Source organism: Saccopteryx leptura, chromosome 3, assembly GCF_036850995.1.
Source record: "Saccopteryx leptura isolate mSacLep1 chromosome 3, mSacLep1_pri_phased_curated, whole genome shotgun sequence".
NCBI lineage: Eukaryota > Metazoa > Chordata > Mammalia > Chiroptera > Emballonuridae > Saccopteryx > Saccopteryx leptura.
Window position 1 is genome coordinate 480307 of NC_089505.1, and position 21711 is coordinate 502017.

The 21711-nt window shown below is 47.6% G+C and overlaps 1 protein-coding gene across 1 annotated transcript in view; it reads left to right on the plus strand.

The window, feature by feature from the left end:
• LOC136398569 (E3 ubiquitin-protein ligase parkin-like) overlaps window positions 1-21711 on the plus strand; it is a 719582-nt gene that overhangs the window by 353436 nt on the left and 344435 nt on the right. The window lies entirely within an intron of this gene.

Below are 21711 nucleotides of genomic sequence, written 5' to 3' on the forward strand. Positions count from 1 at the left end.
AACTAGCTTAGATGCACCCAGTCCCTAGCGAGGGTTGAAAATTCAAATGGCTATTTGATCATTGCTGGGCAAGAAACATTGTTTGGATCACACACAGAGAGAAAATGAAAAACACAAAACACCAAGGTCTGAAAGACCTGTATTGACCTAAAAAATGCAAAACCTGCATTAAAAATAAAATTTGCAGTATTATTCAGCCAAGGTCCGTAAAGGATGTCTATGGATTCACACTGCAAGTTACAGGTTTATGACCTTGGGTCTAGAGCAGTTCTCTCCACATTTTTTAATTACCTTCTCCTCTCACTAAAGATTTTGAACATATACATATATATATGAAAGAATATATATTTTAAAAAGAGATTAAAGAAGAATGAAATAAATCTAAAATATTTAAGATTTGAAATAATTTTAAGTCTTTCACATTAACAAGATCTCTTTTTACTTGCCCTATATTATTATTATTTTGGCATTGTGTGAAATTCAGATAACGGACAATGAACCCTTTTAGAGTGAGCAACTCCAGTGGCGTTCCGTGCCTTCACAACGCCACGCAGTGGCCAGCCATCTCTCTCTCGTGTCAAAACGTTGGAATCACCCCCAGAAAACTAGCCCATATCCATGAACTGGTCACTCCCCGTTTCTCCTGACCCCCGTCTCACGACAGCCGCTGGGTCGGTCTCCATGGATCTGCCAGTTCTAGATGCTTCGTACAAAAGAAATCACACAGTCTGTGACCTTCTGAGTGTGCCTTCTTTCACTGAACATCGTGGGTTTAGGTTTCATCCGAGTGGTGGCATGTGTCTGCATTCACTTTTATGGCTGAATCACATTGCGTTCTGTGGAAAGAACAGGTGGTGTTTTCTTGTTCATTTGTTGATGGGCATTTGCCATTGTTCTTCCCTTTGGGCTGTTTGGAATAATGCTGAGTCATGTCATATTTCCGTGTTTAACCTTTTGAAGAACTACCAGACGATGTTTCACAGCTGCTGTACCATTTTGCACCGTTACCAATAACTTCTAAGAGTTCTTATTCCTTCACGTCCTCACCAACACTGGTTATGTTTCTGGTTTTGTTTTGTGTTTGTTTGTTTTTACGTAGCCATCCTATTGAGTAAGAAGTAGTTAGTATCTTATGGTGGATTTGACTTGGCATTTCCTTAATGCTGAATACCTTCTCATCTGCTTGTTTGCCATTTGAGGATCTATTTGGAGAAATGCCTGATCGAGACCTTTGTGCACTTCTGATTGCGTTGTTTGCCTTGTTGAGTCGTAAACATTCTTTATGTATTCTGGACACTAGACCTTTATCAGACACATGATTTCCGAACTTTTCTCCAAACATGTAGGTTGGTGATAATGTCCTTGATGCACAAAACATTTTAATTTTGATGAATTCCAACTGATCTATTTTTTTTTCTGTTGCTGCTTGTGCTCTTGGTGTCAAGTGAAAGAATCCATTACCAAATCCAAGGTCATGAAAATGTATCCATATGTTTTTATTTAATAGCTTAGCTCTTATATTTAGGTCATTGATCCACTTTGAGTTAATTTTTATATGTGAAGTGATTAAGGGTCCATAACTCATATATATACATATATATTTAATGACTGCAGTATGATTAAATATGCTTCATTAATTTTGAAAATTGTGGCTGGAAACTATGTGTTACCTTGATTGAATGGTCAGGTTTTAAGTTCAGTTGATTTCAACTCTCAGTTTTAATGTTGATCACAGCTGAAAAACATACCTTAAAAATTTTTTCAGAGATTCAAATGGAAGTAGCTGATTGCATTGAGGACTTTGTAAACGATGATACTAATTTTTCAAATGTATCTGCCAATAATGCAATGATTTTGAAATTAATATTTACATAATATATGTGTCAATATATTACGGAACATGATTGAAAGGTCTCGTGCTTTTATATTTTCAACAAAAGGGTTCAAAAATCAGTGAAACATTTATTTGAAGTTTGGGAGATCCTGCTTCTGTCTTTAAGTTTTTGATGAGTTTTTTTTTTATTGATAAACCCTGTTCCTTTACAAAACCAAATAACATGGAAACATCTATAAATATCCATTTTCAAATTTTTCTTCATAGTCAAGTTGCCTTTATAAACCAGTTTATCATTTATTTATTTCTCATTTATTTTTAAATTTTACTTGGGGCACATTAGCCAGACTTTCTAGTACAATGAGATATTCTAGTTTTTTTTGTTTTTTATAATTCTTGCTCAATAACCTGGAATCAACCATTTTTCTAAGGAACTCTGGTTCCCTGTAATAGGAAGCAGTATTTAGAAGACACAGTCTTGGTTGGGGCTTGGTGTGCTCACTGTTACTACATAATTTGGTCACTGTTTCTAGGTTTAATTAAATGAGCTGGGAAGCATGCTTTCAAAATAAATGTCAGGTCACCCTATTAAATTTCATTTTCTAAATAAAATTTGAAACAAGTTATACTGACATTTCCAGTTCAAATTCAGGGTTATGGAATTTTTACTTGAAGTCACTAACCTTACAACTGTTGTTGCTTCTCAGCAGAAATCCTATTACTAAGTGAGATCAACATAATTACACGTTTGTCTTAGTTACAGTACACACACAATGGTGTCAGCATTAGAACACCATCAGCAAAGTATGCTTCCTGAAAACAATGGTAAGACTTGTGCCGTTTGGTTTGTCATTAGAGATATTCCCAAAGGAATAGAGGACATGACAGTCACTGTATAGTTATGTCACCAATCACAAACACATTTAATTTTCTCCAAATTGCTTTTAAAATTCATTTTATGGTAATAATTATGTAAAATATTGACAGAATTCCAAATTCAGAGCTCTAAAACAAGTTACAATAACAGAAATAGAGCTTTTGTTCTTATTTACTTCGATCTTCCTTTTCTCCCCAAAGGAATGCCATTGTTTGAAAAATCTCCCATTTAAAAAAAAACATGTAAACAAATTACCAATGATGTAAGTGTTGATATAAATTTATGTCACCTCTTCTGGGCCCTGGCCGGTTGGCTCAGTGGTAGAGCGTCGACCCGGCGTGTAGAAGTCCTAGATTTGATTCCTGGCCAGGGCACACAGGAGAAGCGCCCATCTGCTTCTCCACCCCTCCCCCTCTCCTTCCTCTCTGTCTCTCTCTTCCCCTCCCGCAGCCAAGGCTCCATTGGAGCAAAGATGGCCCGGGCGCTGAGGGTGGCTTCGTGGCCTCTGCCTCAGGGGCTAGAAAGACTCTGGCGGCAACAGAGCGACACCCCAGATGGGCAGAGCATCGCCCCCTGGTGGGCAGTGGGGTGGATCCTGGTCGGGCGCGGATGGGAGTCTGTCTGCCTCCCCACTTCTCACTTTGGAAAAATACAGAAAAAAAATTTGTGCCTCCCCTTCTACAGTAGAACATTGAATACTGTGACTGTTTTTCTCCACCTTGCTTTTCTTCCCCCATTCTGCGGGCTATATTGTATTTGGGAGATTACTCCCTAGCAATATATGAATATTTTCTTTATTTCCATAGTAGCATAATTGAATTCCGTTGTGTGTCTATGCCTCTCTTTTTCCTTATTAGTAAACACTACGTTTTCATTGGTCTCATTACAGATGTTGCTACACCTGAGAGACTGTGCACACACACACATTTCCGTAGCTGCTCAGACTGTCGTGAGGTGGGGTTACTGTAGCAAAGGGAAGAGGTGCCTTTGTTTCCATTTCCCTCCCAGCAGCAGGGTCACTTCTCGGTCCCACCACAGCCGTTTCTCCACTGTCTCACCAACAGAGCGGTTACAAGACTTTGGGATTTTTTATTCCCAACCTTATATTCGAGAAATGCTGTTTCCACATTTTTTTTTCTTATTTCGAGTAAGGTCTGAGTACCTTTTGTAAGTTTAAGGTCCTTTTGCATTTTTTTTCTCAATCATTTTTTAAAATGCCACTTTTTCCTCAAGGGACAGGCTAAGTGAATAGATTGAATGTATTTTTTCAAAAATACTTTCTGTATAGCACTCTACACTATTGACAATTCCTTGCCATCACAGGACAGGTGAACAATGTCACATCACTTGTATTTTTATAAAGAATGTATGTAAACTAGCTTTTAATTTTGCTAGCTTTTTTTGCCGCAAGGTAACTAACAACCTCTCAATGAAACACAAGGTTTGCATGATCAAGCCCTATCTAATCAAAATGCATTATTTGTGTACCTTCTTATTTAGTGTAATTGTATTTTAAGTACATTTTAAAGGTGTTTTCTAAAACTAACCTTGCCAATGGCATCTTTAGAACATTACACTTGGGGTTCAATCTCTTTGTTTCCATGGCGAGCGAGGCAGGGAGTGAGTGCGTGTTCAGTACCCTCATATCATCAGCATCTGCTGGGGGGGGGGGGTGTCGTGGAGCATGTGTCCCTGGGTGAGGGACGGCTGCACTCCAAGAGTGCTTCCTCGTAACAAAGTATAGTTCAGTTTGTCACAGCATTATTTGTCGGGTACTATTTCTGCCTTTTCTTCCTGTGACTCAAATTATGTTTTCCTGTATTATGTAAAAAAGAGACCTTCAAATGTTGTCATAGATTTTTTTTTTTTTTTGTATATATAAAAACAAAATGGATTGTCTTGAACCATGGCTCAACAGAGGCACTCTCATCATTTATGACGTGCTTAATTTTTAAATGTCTGGCTGAGTGTAACGGCTTCACGCCCAGCTTAGTTTACGTCTCAGGGCCTGTCATACAGTCAAGGTGAGGCTTGCTGTCAGGGGTGACGGCGCCTCCCTTCCTCACGGCCGTCCTTGTCCCTCTGGCCTCACGCCGGTGCTCTGAGTGCTATCCGGAATGGATGGCTTCTCTCGGGAACCTTGGGTCTCCTCAAGTCACTTAGGTATTATGACAGAGTGAGCTCAATTAGATGAAAACACCCATCCATAATTCTTCCAGCCATGCACAGGTCATCTTCTGTAGGAGAGAGCCCCCCTCTCTGAGTCTCTGTGGTGGGGCTCCCCCAGCCCTTCAGGACGTCCCCCATACAACTGATGGCACATGGGCATCTGCTCTGCAGACCTGGGTGCGAGAGGTACCAGGAGCAGCCGACGCTTTCTTAGGGAGGCTTCATATTTTCATATCTCAAACAACACCTGCAGAAGCTCTAATAATACCTCCAGCGAACCAATGAACCATTTTGCCCGGAACCCGGGATGGACACAGAGCATCGGAGGAGCCAAGTCCAAATCCTGACACTGAGACTGAATACCTGTGCACCACGGGGCAAGGCCCTTCCCACTGACGTGCCTCGGTTTCCTGTAAGGTAGAATGGAGATAAGACCACAGCACCCATCTCATATGTCGTTATGTGGATGATCTGAAACAGTGCCATTAAAAGTGTCTTTAGGTTACATGCTGAAGACAGTAAGCACAAAAGGGAGTATTTGTTTTTCTTGTTTCATAATACATGTATTCCCACGGCCAGTACATATAATATGTGTGTATGTGCATATGTGTACATATACATAGGTGTGAATATTCATAGAGGAACATGTATTTAGACATTCCTCAACCATAGGTTGGCATTTCCTATAAGTCAAGGCATAAGTCAACCAATTATCATTCATTATATACTTTTCCCATTTCTCTGGCCATCTCTTCCCCTTGGTTTATTTGACTTTGCCTTGATTCATTGAGCATAGAATAAGGCGCATAAAAGAAAGTAGTAATAATACAGAATTAGAAAAATCAAAGTTTTGCAAACTTTCAATAGGAAGAACAGACCATTCGGAACAAGACTAGATTAAACCTATGTTCTTCCACAGTCGAGAATGCTGGGGGTTCATTAAAAGGTCACTATCAGCGTCTATGATCTTAGAACTAAGACTTAATTAACATGTACGAAAGGCAAAAAGAATGGTTGGTTGCGTAAAAGAGCTGTGAGTACATCGGAAGGTCAACCCTGTGGGAGCTGGAGCCCTCTAGTGTGGTCCAGAGTGTGTCTACGCCAGCTCCGTACAGGTACGCGGGTGTGCCGCTGCTCACGCTGGTCGGGGTGCTTGGAACGGTCCCCCAGGTTCTCGGCCCAACTCCGCAGTTCTGTGTGGAATGACGGGACCTCAAGATCAGGCGCTGGCACCGTCTTCGTTTGGGGGAAACTTGCGAGTGGACCGTGTTGGCTTCTCCGAGGACATGTCCCTTCCCCCGCAACCCTGCCAGTGTAGACTACCTAGCCAACCGCTTCTCATCACTGGTGGTGACGGCTAGCTGGTTTTGGAGAATAAATCTTCCAAGAAGATTCAAGCAAAATGTCTTTATGTATTCAAGGGGCATTTTATTCCTAAAGCCAGCACTTCCTTCCAGTGACAGATGAGAGAGGGCTTCTCGGGCACAGGAATCTGCCGCGGGGACCCACCCCTTGACTTCTCTGAGCCGGGGGCTCTGGATGAGGCTGGAATGGGGCAGGTTCATTGGCAAAGAAGTCTGTAAATGTGCTTGATGGTTGTGTCCCTGCTTTGGCATAGACCAAAGGACTCTCTGTGGCTCACAAACGAGAATGAGCTCTCCTGCAGGCACAGGGAGGCTGAGCGGCACGGGTACTGCTCAAAGCGAATAGTTAGTAGGTGTCTCTAACGCACCCCATTGCTCAAGACTGCTCTTCCACGCTCTGTGAGAAACACAGCTGCTTAACCCTTACCCTGCTCCCATCCATACAGAACAACCCTTTCCCCAAATTTCATTATTTAGTATCTCCAGGGCCTGAGGTGGGGGGGGGGGCATTCACTAGTATTTGAGTCAAGATATTGGGTGAAAAATAAACAACCGAGATGGGCATTTCTAGACTCCTAGCCATATATCAACAACAGGGGCTGTAAGGAGGATTAGCAAACTGCTCTGGCCCCACAGAAGCCACAGAAGAGCCAGATAAAGCTTGTATTTCTGCTGCTAAATGGCTCTCATTCCAAATGTCTTGCCAGCAGTGCCCATATAAATTCACCAGTCCTATATGAATGTCTAGTGCCGCTTACCACCAAAACAATAAGGGCTCTTTTCTCTCCCCGTAGTTCAGTCTTGGAAACCTCCTTCACGATCTCTAAGAGAAACACTTTTTTTAAAAAAGATTTTATTTCTTCATTTTAGAGAAGGGAAAGAGAGAGAGAGAGAAAGAGAGAGAGATACAGAAGGGGGGAGGAGCAGGAAGCATCAACTCCCATATGTGCCTCGACCAGACAAGTGCAGGGTTTTGAACAGGTGACCACAGTTTTCCAGATCGACGCTTTCTCCACTGCGCCACCACAGGCCAGGCTCTAAGCTAAACACTTTCAGCACTCAACTTTAGGCATACACATTCTTCAGGGCGTGGTTGGTCAGCAGTGAACCAGCCTTTTTCAGTTATTATGACAATCAGAACTGGTTTAAAACACCTTTCTTTGTGTGAGCTCCTCATTTGATTGGAAAGGTTGGTTATGCTCTGGAAGAGAGGTCTGCTGAGTTTTATTTCCCCAAGAGAAAAAATAAGTAACGATTAGAGCTGCTCCTGAGCACTTCCTGTACGTGAGGTGCCACGGACACTCACTGCATCCCCAGGGAGCCCTGTTGTAACGGGTGTTGTCATTATTTCAACACCAGATGGAGCACTGAGGCTCATGGATGTTCATCAAACTGCACGTGGTATCCCAGCCAGTAGGGATGCACGGGCTCACAACCAGCCAGCTGTGGCTCTGGGGTGTGTGCTGTCATCACTGTGGGTGGGTGGGTGGATGGATGGATGATGGATGGATGGATGGGTGGGTGGATGGATGGATGATGGATGGGTGGGTGGGTGGGTGGATGGATGGATGATGGATGGATGGGTGGGTGGATGGATGATGGATGGATGGGTGGGTGGATGGATGGATGATGGATGGATGGATGGGTGGGTGGATGGATGGATGGATGATGGATGGATGGGTGGGTGGATGGATGGATGATGGATGGATCGGTGGGTGGGTGGATGGATGGATGATGGATGGATCGGTGGGTGGGTGGATGGATGGATAATGGATGGATGGGTGGGTGGATGGATGGATGATGGATGGATGGATGGGTGGGTGGATGGATGGATGATGGATGGATGGATCGGTGGGTGGATGGATGGGTGGGTGGATGGATGATGGATGGATGGGTGGGTGGATGGATGGGTGGGTGGATGGATGATGGATGGATGGGTGGATGGATGGATGATGGATGGATGGATCGGTGGGTGGATGGATGGGTGGGTGGATGGATGATGGATGGATGGGTGGGTGGATGGATGGATGATGGATGGATGGGTGGGTGGATGGATGGATGATGGATGGATCGGTGGGTGGGTGGATGGATGGATGATGGATGGATCGGTGGGTGGGTGGATGGATGGATAATGGATGGATGGGTGGGTGGGTGGATGGATGGATGATGGATGGATGGATCGGTGGGTGGATGGATGGATGGATGGATGATGGATGGATGGATGGGTGGGTGGATGGATGGATGATGGATGGATGGATGGGTGGGTGGATGGATAGATGAGTGGATGTTGGATGAATGGATGGGTGGGTGGATGGATGGGTGGATGGATGGATGGATGGATAGATGGATGGATGAGTGGATGGATGGATGGATGGATGGATGGTGGATGAGTGGATGGATGGATAGGTGGATGGGTGGGTGGATAGATGGGTGGATAGATGGATGGATGAGTGGATTGATGGGTGGATGGATAATGGATGGATGGGTAGATGGGTGGATGGGTGGATGGATGGATGATGGATGGATGGATGGATGGATGGGTGGATGGGTGGGTAGGTGGATGGATGGATGATGGATGGATGAGTGGATTGATGGGTGGATGGATAATAGATGGATGGATGGATGGATGGATGGATGGATGGGTGGATGGGTGGGTGGGCCTATAAGCAGCAGTTAAAGGACTAAACCTTTGAAACTTCTCTGGAAATAAGTCAAGGAAAGAGTATCTCTCATTTCTTAGCACTTGTTTTCTGTTTTGGAAGCAACAGTAAACGTGGAGAGTGAGATTTAGTGTCAGTTTTCAGAGGAAGAAGTGAAGGCTCAGTGTGATGGGCGCCCAGCCTCTCAGCATCGGGAAGAGCGGAGCTGAGATTTGAACCCAGGTGTGGTTGGCTCCAAGGCAGCACCTCCTCCACGGGCCTCCCCACTCTGCCCCAGGCACTGGTTCTCAGCCCCAGGCATGCATCTCAGTAAAACACAGTGTCTACCACCATGCCCAGCCCTGCCTCGGGCCGTGGGGGTGGCTCTCCGTATTTGCTCAAGTCCCGGGCTTCAAGGTTTGAGAACTGCGGCCGGGGTGACCGTTCTCCAGCAGGGGCGCCTGCAGCATTACCGAATACAAAAGCACTGTCTCCGCCCAGGTCTGCGTTGTCTCTGAGTGGCTAGATCTGCTAGTCAGCACAGGTTTTTCAGTAAATGTTGATGGAGCTGAAACTAAGATTGGCAAACACAGCTCAACCAGCCTCTACCTCCAGAGCCTCTGATGAGCTCTTGCGTGGAGCTCTGGGCGTTGGAGAAAGCTCGTAATTATGGTGGACATTTGCTGTCCTTCCGCTGCGACTGCATAGTCCATCCCTGAGTTAGGAGGAAAAGCCGCCGTGCAGCCTGTCTGCCTCCAGCGCCGAGGGTCATTCACACGGTGCGGAGAGTCACTCACAAGGTGCGGAGGGTCACTCACACGGTGCGGAGGGTCACTCACAAGGTGCGGAGGGTCACTCACACGGTGCGGAGGGGCGTCCCAGCACCGAGGGTCACTCACACGGTGCGGAGGGTCACTCACACGGTGCGGAGGGGCTTCCCAGCGCCGAGGGTCACTCACACGGTGCGGAGGGGCCGAGGGTCACTCACACGGTGCAGAGGGGCTCCGCGGCGCCGAGGGTCACTCACATGGTGCGGAGGGGCTTCACGGCGCCGAGGGTCACTCACACGGTGCGGAGGGTCGCTCACACGGTGCGGAGGGTCGCTCACACGGTGCGGAGGGGCTCCGTGGCTGTCGGTCGTTTATTCCAGAGCCCTGCTGGAGAGTTGCCGTGGAGTCTGTGTAAAGTGCATCTGCCTCCACTTCACTGTGAGCTCCAGCGACCCAGACGTCCCGTCGCTCGAGGTGGGGTGGGGGCTGAGCGAGTGGTTCTCCCTCCCCTGTGACATGCCATGGGCATTGCCACCTTCTGTTTCGATGTTTGCCTTTTCTTCTTCTCCACCCAGGTCATCTTTTACATAATTTCAGTTTTCATATAATTTAGAATGCCATCACCTTCCTATCTAATATGTCCACTCGCCTACTGCAGTCTGAGAGGGTCCTCAGGGCCTTTGGGGGCACAAGACCAATAGTCTCAGTCCTTTTGAGGGACAGAAATAGTCCTGATGTCTAGAGAGCCAGGAAGGCTGGTTGTCAGACGGCCATTTAGGGAGCGAAAGCTAAAATCCAACGAATGATTTACTTTTTGGCTTTTGAACATTACTCTTTCAAATGCACACAAATAATCCGCTCACTGTGCTTTCTAAAACCACATTGAAAAGTAGAGAAATGTATTACAAGACAGATCACTAAAGAAGATATGCAAATGATTCATATACGTATTAAAACTTGAACATGACCCTGGCTGGTTCGCTCAGCTGGATATAGCGTCGCCCCGGAACACGGAGTTTGCAGGTTCGATCCCGGGTCAGGGCACATGTGAGAAGCAGCCTGTGAGTGCTCAGCTAAGTGAACAACAAATGAATGTTTCTGTCTCTCTTTCTGTCTCTCTCTCCTTTTCCCTCCTTCTCCTCCTCCTTCTCCTCCCTCCCTCCCTTCCTCTCTCTGTTGCTCTCAAAATCAATTCATAAAAAATACATTTTAAAAACTTGAGCATAATTAGTTACTAAAGAGTTGCTCATTTAAAGCATAAAATACGCTGTGGTAGATATACAGTCAAACAGGTCAGCATATAAATTCATATATTTGCGAAAAGCGTTTTGGCAATTTATATTATGAGCTTTCAATTACTAACAAACTGCTTAGAAGGCTGTTCACACACATGCATGTTCTCCACATGTCTGTCTGTCCGTCCGTCTGAATTAAGCAGCCTGCCCTGTCCCTACGCCCAGACCCGCACACCTGGAGGCCACCGTGGCAGCGGGAGCCCCGGGACTGAGCAGCCGGTGAGCACCGGCCCGAAGGAGGGGCTCCTGCAGCCTCAAAGTCACCTAACCCTTCCTCCCCTGTCTCCCGAGGCAGCACCAGGCTCCTTTTGATTTGGGAGGGGTGGGGTGGGGCTTTGCCGGCTCAGTAGATGTCCTTGGATTTCAGTGTACGAGGCAGCACAGAACCAGGAGGGCAGTGGGCCTCCTTGAACCAAGGCAACACGGATGGAGGTCGCAGAATCGGGTTTTGGTCCCACTCAGATGACAGTGACCATGAGGCCTCTGTTCACAGCGTCAGGCTGGGGGTCAGATATGTGCCCCCTGGCGGCGCTGCCATCCTCAGCAGGCTCTGAATCCCTGCCACCACACGGACCCCAGCCTCTGCCTCCAGGCGAGGGGCGGAGGGGGAGGGAGCCCAGTGTCACCTCACAGAGACTTAGAGACCAGGCCTGGAAACGGATGGAGCCTTTCCGCTTCTCCCCACATGCCTGATACCAGACCTCAGCCACGTGGCCCCGCCTAACCCCAGGAGGTATGCACGTGTGTGCGCGCATGTGTGTCGTGTGTCTGTGTGCACACATGCACGTGAGTGCATGTTCGTGTGTGAGCGTGTGTCCCTGTGCATCGTGTGTGCATGCACACGTGCACACAGCAGTCTCCCTCGCCAGTGGGGAGGGTGGGGAGACGGAGAATGTGTTGGCCGTGTTCTCAGCCCTCCTCTCACGCCTGCAACGGGAGCAGCTGCTCAACCAAGTAGCTTCATTCTAAGAAGTGACTGGTGCAGGGGCAGGACCGGAGAACGAGCTGTGGGACAGAACTGATGGGGTTCGGAGCCCCCTCGGGCTGGATCAACAGGCGCTGCTGGCGGGCAGGTCATCTGTTTGGCCTTGGAAATGCTGCCCGTGTGGAACCCGGCCTCAGAGACCCAGGCTTCCGCGTCCGTGGCATGTACGTGTGTGTTTATGTAGGTGATTATGGCGACATGGTTTTGTGGACCTGTTGGAAATGCTCCCAGCAGTGTTTCTGCCTTCGTCCCCCCAGGGGGGGTCCCTGCTCATGTGAACTGCACCCCAGACCCTTACTCTGCCCATGTTTGTGCTTTCCAAGCTGCCGTTCATCTTCTCTTAAATCTTATTAAGTGGTTAAAAATAACATTTCAGAAAGCAGAAGCAGGACAGGAAGGCTTTGAACAGCCAGCGGAGAAAGCAAAGAATCATTTCTTTCTACCCACTTCTGCTGCCAGCTCTCAAGAAGAGCATTCTACCTTTAGTTTTATAATAGCAGGAGCAGGTGTGAATTCATTACCTCTCCACAGAGATCTAGGAAGGTGCCTGCAGGTGCTCAGGGTGGGCAGGAGGGGTGTTCAGAGCAGCTGGGTTTAGGCTCTCTTCTTCTTTTCTTTTTTTTTTTTTTTTTGGTGGGCCATCTTTTATTAAAGACTCGCACTAGCCGGCGAGCAAACACACAGGGAAAACACTTCCCTCTTCAATCAGGCCGAGCTCACAAAGCCACTGACACGTTCTCCGGTTCCACAGCCAGGAGAATCTTCTAGCCTCAAAGGCCCCGCCGGTCTCAGCGGAGCTCAAAAGCCCCTGAGCCCTGGTTCTCGTCTGCACACCTTCGCTCTCCCTCTGCACAAACTGGCTTCCTCCTCAGCACCCTGCGTGCTCTCTGCTCTCTCTCTCTTCCCCTGCCATCCCGGCTTCTCTCTTCTCCTTCTCCTCTTCCTTTTAAAACTTTTCTGGTGTGAAAACCTCTCCTCCAGCAAACAGCAGCATAACAACGGCCCTTTCCCAAGCAGGAAGGTAATTTGCAATTTCACAGATCACATACCTGGTGCTGCCCAGCGCCATTTTTAACAATAAAAACGAGCAAACTCAAAAAACCCAAATTTTACAAACTCATTTGCCCAACAGTGTGTGTGTGTGTGTGTGTATATATATATATATATATATATATATATATATATATATATATATATCCTTTCTGCCCCCAGTCTGTTTGTGGCTCCTTTGTAGCCATTTGCCTTTTTTCCCCCTTTTTTCAAAAATTTAATTAATTGTGTTTACGTAGATTCTAGTCTCTTCTTCTTTCCTGAACTCATTGCTATCCCAACCCCTCCCCGGCCCGTTCGCAGTTAGCATGATTCCTGGGTTTGCTCTCCTGGCGACGTCAGTAGGGAGGGCGCTCCCTGCGTCTGGAAGGTTTCTGACCTTAGTCGATACAGTATTAACTGACCTTTAAATATGGCATTTTAATGGATTGATATAGTCTCACATTTTTTAAGAGACTTATCATACATACATAACAGAGCTTAAACCTATTTATAGTGTTATAGATTTGCACAGTTCTAGAAACCTCTGTGACTAACACCCAGACTGTGAAGATGAGTGTGGCCAGCACCCCAACACCCTCCACATACCACCCCTCCCCAAATCATAACCTCCTCCCTCGTCCCTCGGTGCAACTATTATCTTGACTATTGCAATACTCATTATGTGCTTTTTCTAACGGTCACCTCGTATTCATATATATATATCCCTAAGTAACATAGGTTTCCACCTGCTTTTAAACTTTCAAACAGATGCTGGATAGTTTTTTCAGATTTCCCTCATGAGAGGCATCTAAGTTCTCCTTATAGCCCAAGTTGGAGAATTCCAAGTACTGCTCAAAGTATTCCAATGCTCGGGATTTTTATTCCTATTTTTGCTCTATATATCTGGTTAATCACACCAGCCAATGGCTATGTTTATGTTCATCTTTCTCATCTCAGTTGCTGTGGGGTGTGAAAATAGTTTTTGTTCTTATGTTTTTCATCAGAAAAGATGTTGAATTCGCAATCAGAGCTATAAAGGCAAACTCTAGCTGGGACCATCAAGAGTGACTTGGACCATCTGATGAGAACGGGGTGAGAGTAACCGTGTGTGTTACGAACAGTAGGAAGCACAGCCCACTGAGTTCAATGGGCTTCGTTTGTCGGCGATTCTGTGCACCATCAACAGCTTCGCCTTCCGTTCTGGGTGCTTCCACCCCAGCTGTCCTACAAGCGTATTCGAGAGCATTTCAGGGGCCAAGAGTGCCTAGAAAGCTGACTCGCAGCCCAGCTGGCTGAGCAGAGGAGTTACAGATGCTACCGGCATGTAGATGCACTGGGTTCATTTCCCAGTCAGGGCACACGTGACCATCTGCTTCTCCACCCCTCCCCTTCTCCCTTCTCTCTCTCTCTCTCTCTCTCTCTCTCTTCCCTTCCCGCAGCCATGGCTTAGTTGGAGACAGTTGGGCCCGGGCACTGAGGATGGCTCCATGGCCTCTGCCTCAGAGGCTAAAATAGCTCAGTTGCTGAGCAACAGAGCAATGGCCCCAGATGGGCAGAGCATCGCCCCGTAGGGGGTGGCTGGGTGGATCCTGGCTGGAGCACATGTAGAAGTCTATCTCTCTGCCTCCCCACTTCTCACTTAAAAAAAATTTTTTTTTAATAAAATAAAATAAAAACAAGAAAGCTGACTCACAGCTCTGGGTTAAGGACCCATGGCTGGCCAGACCTCGGTGCCTCCCACTGTGGTCTCAAGGCATGACCAGTGGGCTGTGTCTTCAGAACCTGCAGATATCCAGGGCCAGTTACCACTTGTTTCCCGAGAAATTGGGGCCATTTGTGGCCTCAGGGTCAGGAAAACTTGTCTTTTTTGAGACAGAAATTGCTTTGGATTTTAAGCCCACGTTTTCTGATTCAGCGAGGTTTTGTTTTAAACAATTTGTTCTGATTTAGAGTGTTTCCCTTTATTACTCTGTCTTCCCCATCCTCATCCACGAGCCACAGTCAGTGCCTGCTGCTGCCCTCGGCTCTCTGTGTCCTCACACACACACATACACTCACACACACACATACACTCACACACACACATACACTCACACACATTGACATGCACACGTATGCTCTCACACATTCACATACTCAACACATATACACCTGCATGCACTCACCCACACTCACATACATACATGCACTCACACACACTTTCACACACTCACACACACACACATTCACACACACGCACACCTCCACACACTCACACACCCTCTAACTGCGATAGAACTTCCTTACTGTGTGGTGCCCTATATTAATGAGACTTCATGCATAGAAATTGCTCTAAGCCGCTGACCTCCAACTATCTTTGACATAATGTGCTTCCAGGGGCCGAGTTCCATATTCATGAGAGTTTATATCATTGGGCTCCACAGCAGGACAGGGAAACAGTTCAGTGTTTTAAATGAGTACCCATTTAGCGAGAGGAGGAGTGATTTCACATTCTAACGGCAAGATGGAAACAAATGCACAGACCGAGCAGTCACGGCTTTCCGGGAAAATCTCCGCGCCTTCCAGCTCCTCTCATATGTCCTATTACTGATGCCACTTACGGGTTTGGAAAATCACTGTTTCTTGCAGTTCTGGTTGTTCAGGCCCTTACTGGAAACGTTTATCCTGGAATGACAGACCTGTGGCAGGAAATGCCCGAAAGCAGTGGGGTCCCGGCAGGAGGGGGTGTTCGGGAAGCTCCGTGATATGGTCTGGCATCGTGTCCTTCCAGCCCTCTCCCTCCCTCCCCTCTCCCTCCCTCTCCTCTCCCTCCCTCCCCCCTCCCTCTCCTCTCCTCTCCCTGTCTCTCCCTCCCTCCCTCTCCTCTCCTCTCCCTCCCCCCTCCCTCCCTCTCCTCTCCCTCCCTCCCCCCGCCTGCCTCCCTCCGGGCGCAGCTCTATCTCCTGGTCCACTGGAAACAACGCTTTAGCCAGTGGCCACCGTATTCGTTTTCTAGGGCCGCCATAGCGAGATGCCGCGAGCCGGGCGGCTGAGACAACAGAGACGTACCTCCCACAGTTCTGGGGGCCGGCGGCCCGAGCTCAGGGTGTCGGCAGGCTCGGTTTACCCTCCCTGCCTTTGGGTGGCCACCCCCAGGCTGCCTCTTCACACGGTGTCCCCTGGAACCTGCAGCCCGGTGTCTCTCTGTGGTGCTAGGCTCACCTTTTAAGGACACTAGTCAGATCGAGCGGCAGCCCCCCCCCAGGGCCCCACCTGAACCTGGCTGCCCCTTCCAGGCCCTCACTCCAAACACAGTCACGCCCTAGGGCGGGCGGCGGGGGCTCCAGCACGGGAACTTTTGAGGGACACAGTTCAGTCCATGAGGTAGTTTGTGACTCCTGGACACCCTCAGGTTCAGGGACGATTCACCTGCAGGTGTTCCTGGAGCCCCAGCCCCACCCGTCCCCACCAGTGTGTAAGGAACGCGGAACTTTCAGCCCAGTCTCTCAGGTTCAAATCCGCACTCTCCAACCTGCGTGTTTGGAGGATCCTCTGAACTTGTCTGTCCTTCCAGAAGTAAAAGTAGAATCCTCTCCGAGGTAGGGGGAAGCCTTTCCCAGCCCAGGGTTCCCCAGCTGGATCGCCTCAAAGCGGGGCCTCTGACAAGGTTGGCTGGTTTCTGTAGCCTCACGCGCTACACCCAGCAGAACCCCAGAGCCGTGGCTCACACCCGAACGCAGCCCGATCCACTACACCCAGCGGAACCCCAGAGCCGTGGCTCACACCCGAATGCAGCCCGATCCACCACACCCAGCGGAACCCCAGAGCCATGGCTCACACCCAAACACAGCCCGACCCACCACACCCAGCAGAACCCCAGAGCCGTGGCTCACACCCGAACGCAGCCCGATCCACCACACCCAGCGGAACCCCAGAGCCATGGCTCACACCCGAACGCAGCCCGACCCACCACACCCAGCAGAACCCCAGAGCCGTGGCTCACACCCGAACGCAGCCCGATCCACCACACCCAGCGGAACCCCAGAGCCGTGGCTCACACCCGAACGCAGCCCGACCCACCACACCCAGCAGAACCCCAGAGCCGTGGCTCACACCCGAATGCAGCCCGATCCACTACACCCAGCGGAACCCCAGAGCCGTGGCTCACACCCGAACGCAGTCTGACCCACTACACCCATCAGAACCCCAGAGCCGTGGCTCACACCCGAATGCAGTCTGACCCACTACACCCATCAGAACCCCAGAGCCGTGGCTCACACCTGAACGCAGTCTGACCCACTACACCCAGCAGAACCCCAGAGCTGTGGCTCACACCTGAACGCAGCCTGACCCACTACACCCAACAGAACCCCAGAGCCGTGGCTCACACCCGAACGCAGCCTGACCCACTACACCCAGCAGAACCCCAGAGCCGTGGCTCACACCTGAACGCAGTCTGACCCACTACACCCAGCAGAACCCCAGAGCCGTGGCTCACACCCGAACGCAGCCCGACCCACTACACCCAACAGAACCCCAGAGCCGTGGCTCACACCCGAACGCAGCGCGACCCACTACACCCAGCAGAACCCCAGAGCCGTGGCTCACACCCGAACGCAGCCTGATCCACTACACCCAACAGAACCCAGAGCCGTGGCTCACACCCGAACGCAGCCTGATCCACTACACCCAGTAGAACCCCAGAGCCATGGCTCACACCCGAACGCAGCCTGGTCCACTACACCCAGCAGAACCCCAGAGCCGTGGCTCACACCCGAACGCAGCCTGGTCCACTACACCCAGTGGAACCCCAGAGCCGTGGCTCACACCCGAACGCAGCCTGATCCACTACACCCAGCGGAACCCCAGAGCCGTGGCTCACACCTGAACGCAGCCTGATCCGCGCCTGGGGGGGGGGGTAGGCGGGTGAGTGGATTTCCTCCAAGTGGCGTTCCTGTCCCTTGGCTCCGCCTGCCACTGGGACTTACCACGACCATCACGGTCAGACTGACCTCCAGATCCAGGATCCCGCTGGCCCAGGGGAGAGAAATGATAAAGAAAAAGAAAGAAAGAAAAGACAAGCCGTGCTTCTTTCTTAGAAACCCTGGTGTAGAGGTGGCACTCGTCTCTTCTCTCTGTTGGCCGGACATGGCCCTCGGCCTTCTGTGCTGCAAGGGAGCAGGGAAGGGCGGTGCGGGTCAGCACCTCGGTGCAGAGAGGAAGGATTTAGGTGGACAGCGCAGTCTCTCCGGAAGGTCTGTCTTGGACATGTTGTTGACTCAGCTGCCAAGAAGCAGGCCTGGTTGCACACTCACGAGTCAGGGGTCCCGGGCCAGCCTGACTGCTGCCAGCCCCTGCCCACCCAAGCCCGGACCTGCTCCCCTGGAGGGGCCGTTGACCTCTTCCTCTAAGATGAAAACGAGTCTGAACTCAGCGAGGGTGCAATAAGATGGCACGTGAACGGCGCTGGCCCAGTTCCTGGCCCACGGTGGGGGGTTCTCTGTAGCAGTTCCCAGTCATCACTCGTTATAAACCACAGTTTCAGAAAGCATTCCACGTGCTTACAATTCTAGCCGGAATCCTGAAGCTGCGACTTAGGTATAATTAAGTTTTCGTGCCTAAAAAGTGGAAATACGATTCTCTTTCTGTCATTTTCTATGTTAGCACATTAACAAATAATGAAAATAATTCCTGTGAAACAGGAATTAACATTAAAAGAGGTATAAAATGTTATATAAACACAATCTTGTAAATCACTTAAAAAGTTATTGATAAAACCTCTTATTGAATTCTTAAGTTGGCGTCATTCTGCACAACCAGATTTTCCAATCTAGTCTTTTTTAAAGGGGATATCTGGAGGAATATAAATAGTTGCAGTAACAAAGCTACCATGACTTATTATTTCTGTTCTTTTATTGATAGCAGCAATACTCCATCTTAACTAGGCTATTAGTAGAACAATTTTTTGTGTTCTGAATAGGCCTTGATTGAGTGGTCAGTAATTGCCCTTTAGTGCTCTGGACTGCCATCACATAGAACACTGAACAAATATGCAGTAAGAAATTTGAGTTACATTACTCCAAAGCATTGAGGGGGAAACCAAGTCATCTCCTGTTCAGGAAGAAAATTTCACAGCTCCTATTTCAGTTTACTTATTACACTGCCCTTTAATTTGTATATGTCATTCAATGGACATAAAATAGTAACAATATTTACATTAAGTCAATATTGAGATTCATATTCAACTTTTCATGTTTTTTTTGTTTGTTTGTTTTTACTTATTGAGGTTCCCAATGAAAATTTTGGAGAACACTGATTTGGACCAGTGGATTTTAAACTTTTTTGACTGCTACCCACAGAAAGAAATATATTTTACATCATGGTACTATCATTGTATAAAATATAGACATCTATGTAATTGAAAAAACTTTCAGCTGTATCGAAAACAGATTGATATTGGCTGTATTTAAAATCAGCTCGTTTTAAACTCTTTACCTTCCAAAGAACACCACGACTTCCTTGAGGTAGTTAGTGTCAGTCATTGCAAGTCCCGGAAGTGTACTCAGGTGCCACGGAAGTAAATACTTGTTTCTATGATTTAAACATAACTTGTCTTACCCTACAAAAAAAAAGTCCTCTTAATTAAATAAGTTATATTTGAATAAAGTAGAAAACAAAGCCATCTATCTATTCTTCTAAACTAGTCATTTAAAAACTTAATAAAACTTGTAAATTTTTGACACAAATAATAGAAAACATATTTCTGATACACATTTCATTTTCAAGAATGCCAGTCATGAAAGATAGAGATAACTAGAAGAAGCTCTAGGGATGTATTCTGAGATGGGGCTCCCCCCACCCCCACCGACTCACTCCAGCCTGTGGAGTGTCACCTCCAGTGATGTACCTGTCAGAGGACTCCCAGCCCCTTCCCTCCCCAACCCCAAGGCAGACAACTTTCTAACTACCATTCGGTGCAGTCACCTTTAAAGAAATGTAGTTAGAAATATGTTAATAGCCTAAAATAATGGTGACTTCTGGTAGTGTTTACTCCTCCATTGTGTCATAATTTATAAATAAATTCTCTATTATGTCCTTAAAGTTCTTTTCAGAAATATAATGGTTCATGCTTACGGTTTTGTCTAGGAGTGCTATTTTTTCTGCCATGTTGAGTCTTCTAAGGGAAATGGTAACAGTTGGCTTGAAATTTGTTCTTTGGGACCTACAGGAAGGCTCGTATGTTAGCTAACTTGTATTTGTTTCTTAAACAAGACTACTGTTGTAGAAACAGTGCTGAACCAGAAGCTGTAAGTCTAGTCCTGATTCTGTCAGGAACTAAACACCTAGTTCATTTGACCAAATCATTTAGTAGCTACAGGATACCCAGGTGAGCTTTTTTTTGCATGTATGACTTTATTTAGGCTTCATAATGATTCTGTGTGGCCAGTAGTAATAATTGCTTATTGCAAGTGAGAAAATTAAGGTCTCTGAAGCCAAATTCAAACACAGATCTGCCTGATTCCACTGCTCTTTTTTTTTTCTTCCCATATTTTACTCATGAAATTAACTTCTCTCCATGACCTCTTCCACCTCAAAAATTCTGTGATCCTTGACTCATGGCCCTTCAGCCAAGAGGCACAATTTACTTCTATGAAATTTGTCAGACTCAGAGCAAAGAACACGTTTAACTCAATAAGTGAAGAATGTACCTACTAATAGATGTGCCAGATACACTAACATCTCAGTCTCTGTGTGGCATCTTTGTATCAGTACTTATCAGACTGTGCTCCATGGAACCATGGGGAAGTGTTACCTATCTGCTGTAGGTAGAAGTATGTTATAGAGAAGGAAATAGCTACAGTGTGCATTAAGTTGTTACTGTTATATTACCTGATGGCTCTATTTCAGTACTGAGCAAGATCGCAGGAGGCAAAACAGTCTATAATCCTTTGAGTGATAGCAGAAACGTTGTTTAAAATGGTCTAGTTTCCTTTATATTGTATTATTTTAAAGAATAAAATAGCCCTGGCCGGTTGGCTCAGCGGTAGAGCATTGGCCTGGAGTGCGGGGGACCCGGGTTTGATTCCTGGCCAGGGCACATAGGAGAAGCGTCCATTTGCTTCTCCACCCCCACCACCTCCTTCCTCTCTGTCTCTCTCTTCCCCTCCCGCAGCCAAGGCTCCATTGGAGCAAAGATGGCCCGGGCGCTGGGGATGGCTCCTTGGCCTCTGCCCCAGGTGCTAGAGTGGCTCTGGTCGCGGCAGAGCGACGCCCCGGAGGGGCAGAGCATTGCCCCCTGGTGGGCAGAGCTTCGCCCCTGGTGGGCGTGCTGGGTGGATCCCGGTCGGGCGCATGCAGGAGTCTGTCTGACTGTCTCTCCCCGTTTCCAGCTTCAGAAAAATACAAAAAAAAAAAAGAAAAAAGAATAAAATAAAAAAGAACTACACATTTTGCATTGTTAATTAAAATAACACTTTAAAACACGCAAAGACCAAATGTTAATGGTCCTATATAATTGTCATAGAGGGAAGACTTGAGTTTGTTACTATAAAATACTGTCATGGGATATTTGAGTAGGGCCTAAAAGTCAAAGGGTTTGGGGCGCCTTACCCTCTAAGGAACTCTGCAAGCAGCTTGTCCTTTGGATTCCGTCCTTGGTATTTTACAATAGTTTGCGTGAGTGCATTTCAGTTAGAGAACATTCACGTTCTGTTACTGCCATTAAGTCAGTTGTCCTCGTATGTCCTAGTCGTTCATGTATAACTGG